The sequence below is a fragment of the Cryptomeria japonica genome, chromosome 2, assembly GCF_030272615.1.
Source record: "Cryptomeria japonica chromosome 2, Sugi_1.0, whole genome shotgun sequence".
Taxonomy (NCBI): domain Eukaryota; kingdom Viridiplantae; phylum Streptophyta; class Pinopsida; order Cupressales; family Cupressaceae; genus Cryptomeria; species Cryptomeria japonica.
The window spans coordinates 432,576,834-432,581,856 of NC_081406.1; the positions used below are offsets into that span (position 1 = coordinate 432,576,834).

The 5,023-nt window shown below is 49.1% G+C and overlaps 1 pseudogene; it reads right to left on the bottom strand.

The window, feature by feature from the left end:
• Positions 1–3,736: 3,736 nt before the first annotated feature.
• Positions 3,737–3,886, bottom strand: LOC131031785 (5.8S ribosomal RNA; annotated as a pseudogene).
• Between the last annotated feature and the right edge of the window lie 1,137 nt (positions 3,887–5,023).

A 5,023-nucleotide genomic window follows, 5' to 3' on the forward strand; every position in this document is an offset into this window, starting at 1 on the left:
TAGTAGATAGGGATAGTGGGAATCTCGTTAATCCATTCATGCGTGTCACTAAATAGATGATGAGGCATTTGGCTACCTTAAGAGAGTCATAGTTACTCCCGCAGTTTACCCACGCTTTGTTGAATTTCTTCACTTTGACATTCAGAGCATTGGGAAGAAATCAAATTGGGGCACAAACTCCTAGGCCCAGCCCTCAGAGCCAATCCTTTTCTCAAAGTTACAGATCCATTTTGCTGACTTCCCTTACCTACATTATTCTATTGACCAGAGGTTGTTCACCTTGGAGACATGATGCGGTGATGAGTACGACCGAGTGTGAATGGTACTTGGTCCTCTTGATTTTCAAGGGTCGCCAAAGTTGCACTGGACACCGCGAGACGTGCGATGCTCTTCCAGCCACTGGACCCTATCTCCGGTTGAACTGATTTCAGGGTGGGCAGGCTGTTAAATAGAAAAGATAACTCTTCCTGGGGCCCCCGCCAACGTCTCTGGATTTCCTAACATTGTCGTCCGCTGCCACATCCCGGTTTGGGAATATTAACCTGATTCCCTTTTGATGATCGCGCAAAGTGCACCCTTGAAATAGGGCTTCCCCATCTCTTTGGATCGACTAACCCATGTCCAAGTGCTATTCACATGGAACCTTTCCCCACTTCAGTCTTCAAAGTTCTCATTTGAATATTTGCTACTACCACCAAGATCTGCACCGGGGCCCGGTCCACCTAGGCTCACGCCCAAGGTTTCATAACAACCCCCGCGTCCTCCTACTCATCAGAGCTTGGCACTTGCCCTGACAATCGAGTATAGGTTGCGCGCTTCAGTGCCATCCATTTTCGGGGCTAGTTGATTCGGCAAGTGAGTTGTTACACACTCCTTAGTGGATTTTGACTTCCATGACCACCGTCCTGGTGTCTTAATCAACCAACACCCTTTGTGGGATCTGGGTTAGCACGCAATTTGGCACCATAACTCAGCTTTCAGTTCATCCTACATCGCTAGTTCTGCTTACCAAAAATGGCCCACTTGGAGCTCGCGAGATTTCTGTTCTTGTTCAGCTCATCTTAGGACACCTATGTTATCTTTTAACAGATGTGCCACCCTAGGAAAACTCCCCACCTGACAATGTCTTTCACCTAGATCGGCACGCCTAGACGCACCTTAAGGCCAGAAATAGGGGCATTGCCCCATCTCTGCCTCATGGAATAAGTAAAATAACATTAAAAGTAGTGGTATTTCACTTGCGTCGAAATGGCTCCCACTTATTCTACACCTCTCAAGTCATTTCACAAAGTCAGACTAGAGTCAAGCTCAACAGGGTCTTCTTTCCCCGCTGATTCCGCCAAGCCTATTCCCTTGGCTGTGGTTTCGCTAGATAGTAGATAGGGACAGTGGGAATCTCATTAATCCATTCATGCACATCACTAATTAGATGATGAGGCATTTGGCTACCTTAAGAGAGTCATAGTTACTCCCGTGCTTTGTTGAATTTCTTCACTTTGACATTCAGAGCACTGGGCAGAAATCACATTGGGGCACAGACTCCTAGGCCCAGCCCTCAGAGCCAATCCTTTTCTCGAAGTTACGCATCCATTTTTCTAACTTCCCTTACCTACATTATTCTATTGACCAGAGGTTGTTCACCTTGGAGACCTGATGCGGTGATGAGTACGACCGGGCGTGAACGGTACTTGGTCCTCTTGATTTTCAAGGGTCGCTGAAGGTGCACCGGACACCGCGGGAGTGTGGTGCTCTTCCAGCTATTGGACCCTGTCTCTGGTTGAACCGATTTCAGGGTTGGTAGGCTGTTAAATAGAAAAGATAACTCTTCCTGGGGCCCCCACCGACGTCTTCGTATTTCCTAACATTGTCATCCGCCACCACGTCCTAGTTCAAGAATATTAACCCGATTCCCTTTTGATGATGGCGCAAAGTGCGCCCTTGAAATAGGGCTTCCCCATCTCTTTGGATTGACTAACCCATGTCCAAGTGTTGTTCACATGGAACCTTTTCCCACTTCAGTCTTCAAAGTTCTCATTTGAATATTTGCTACTACCACCAAGATCTACACCGAGGCCTGGTCCACCTAGGCTCACGCCCAAGGTTTCGTAATAACCCCTTCATCCTCCTACTCATTAGAGCATGGCACTTGCCTTGACGACCAAGTATAGGTTGTGTGCTTCAGCACCATCCATTTTTAGGGCTAGTTGATTCTGTAGGTGAGTTGTTACACACTCCTTAGTGGATTTTGACTTCCATGACCACCGTTTTGGTGTCTTAATCAACCAACACCCTTTGTGGGATCTGGGTTAGTGCACAATTTGGCACTGTAACTCAGCTTTTGGTTCATCCTACATCGCCAGTTCTGCTTACCAAAAATGGCCCACTTGAAGCTCATGATTTTGTGGCGCGGCTCAACAGAGTAGTCACACCACCTTACCTATTTAAATTTTGAGAATAGGTCAAGGGCATTATGCCCCTGATGCCTCTAATCATTTGCTTTACCTGATAAAACTCGCACATGAGCTCCAGCTATCCTAAGGGAAACTTCAAAGGAAACCAGCTACTAGATGGTTCGATTAGTCTTTCGCCCCTATACCCAAGTCAAACGAATGATTTGCACGTCAGTGTCGTTGCGGGCCTCCAGTAGAGTTTCCTCTGGCTTTGCCCTGCTCAGGCATAGCTCACCATCTTTCGGGTCCCAACAGGTGTGCTCGCACTCAAACCCTTCACAGATGATCAGGGTCGATCGGTGGTGCACCCCCCAAGAGGGGATCTTGCCAGTCAGCTTCTTTGCGCCTTGCGGGTTTCCAAACCCACCGACTCGCACACATGTTAGACTCCTTGGTCCGTGTTTCAAGATGGGTCAGATGGAAAGCTCATTGGTCAGCACCATGAGCATGCAAGTGCTTGAGGGCCCACCATGGTAGGCATGTTCTTTTCTCCTCGACCATCATGATAGAGGTTCAGTGCAACCAGAAGGCCATGCTTGTGTCGCCGCAATTGCCTGTGCTGGCACGCCCCCCGAGCCGAGCGGTGGACCAGTTGACATCATTCCGCATCCGACTGGGGCACAATGTTGGCCTCCATCTACTTCCCTCCCTGCAATTTCAAGCACTCTTTAACTCTCTTTTCAAAGTCCTTTTCATCTTTCACTCATGGTACTTGTTCACTATCGGTCTCTCACCCGTATTTAGTCTTGGATGAAATTTACCACTCGATTAGGGTTGCATTCCCAAACAACCTGACTCATCAACAACACCTCATGGTGTGATAGGGTCTGGGCCCGATGAGGCTCTCACCCTCTCCAGTGCCCCCTTCCAGGGGACTTGGGCCCGGTCCGTCGCTGAGGATGCTTCTACAGACTACAATTCAGCAGGCAAAGCCGCCAATTTTCATGTTGGGCTCTTCTCGGTTTGCTCGCCGTTACTAGGGGAATCCTGGTAAGTTTCTTTTCCTCCTCTTAGTGATATGCTTAAACTCAGTAGGTATTCATGCCTGACCTAGGGACGCGGCAAATGGGCCAAGCACATTTTACCCGCATGCTGGCAGGCCGCTGTGGCTCGATTGAAGTTCCACACTTGGCATCGCTCGACCCACACAAACCAACGCTGACCCGCATAGGCCACTGCTCGTCATGATGGGGCAAGGGACCTTGTACCCATTTTAGCCAACCGCACCGCTGGTGGGCACGGACACCCATCTCTGCTCCTCTATGCGGGAGGGCAATTTTGGAGTGCGACGCCTAAGCAGACGTGGCCTCAGCCGAGGCCTTGGGTGCAACTTGTGTTCAAAGACTTGATGATTCACGGGATTCTGCAATTAACACTATCGCATTTCACTACATTCTTCATCATGGCGAGAGCTGAGATATCCATTGCCGAGAGTCATGTTTTATCTTATTCATGTTTTTTTTCTGGCGACCCAAATGCACAAAGGCGCCTGGGTCACGCTTCAATGTTTTGGACTTCTTGGTGTGGGTCGCACCAATGTAGGGTGTTTGATATGAACCATTTGCCAGTGCAAGGGGGCACTGGAAAGGTCCATGTCCCCACCCCGTTGCATCGCACAAGAGGATGCCTCCTCAAGAGAACCTTGCAGTTGGAGGATGGGTCCTACCCCACGAGCGATCGCTCAAGAGTGCACTCATCGGTGGCAGGGAACACTTCAAGCGACATGTTGCTCCCCTAGGAGATGTAATAGGGGATTGCGGCAGTCCCAACTTCCCATCATAAAACTAATAGATCACTGGGACGGTGCCGCACGCGCAATCGGGGGCATGCGAACTCGATGAGATAGAGAATCAATCTCTCCTGAAAAGGGCATGCACCCAATCACAGCATTCAATCACCTCAAGCCGATGGTGTGGGACCCGGGGCCGAGCCATGTAGCAAGGCCCAATCATCCACACATCATCGAGGGTGAGGGTGGGGAAGGAGGCAAGCTTGACGTGCCTACCTCGCCTCCTCCCTGCATGATTTAGGGGCCAAAACTGACAATGATCTTACCGCAGGTTAACCTACAGTAACCATGTTACAACTTCTCCTTCCTCTAAATGATAAGGTTTAATGAACTTCTTGTGATGTCAATGACAGGAACCCCCACTGTCGGTGTGATCTGAACACTTCACCAGATCATTCAATCAGTAGGAGAAACAGGTGGTGTGTACAAAGGGCAGGGATGTAGTCAACAGGAGCTGATGACTCGTGCTTACTAGGAATTCCTCATTGAAGATCAATATTTGTAATGATCTATCCCCATCATGATGCAATTTGGCAAGATTTCCTGAACCTTTTGGGCTAGGGAGAAAAACTCATTGGTTGCATCAGTGTAGCGCGCGTGTAGCCCAAAACATCTAAGGGCATCACAAACCTGTTATTGCCTCAAAATTCCATTGCCTAGGAGGCCATAGTCCCTCTAAGAAGTTGGCCGCGAAGGGGAACCTCTGCGTAGCTAGTTAGCAGGCTAAGATCTCATTCGTTAACAGAATTAACCAAACAAATCGCTCCACCAACTAAGAATGGCC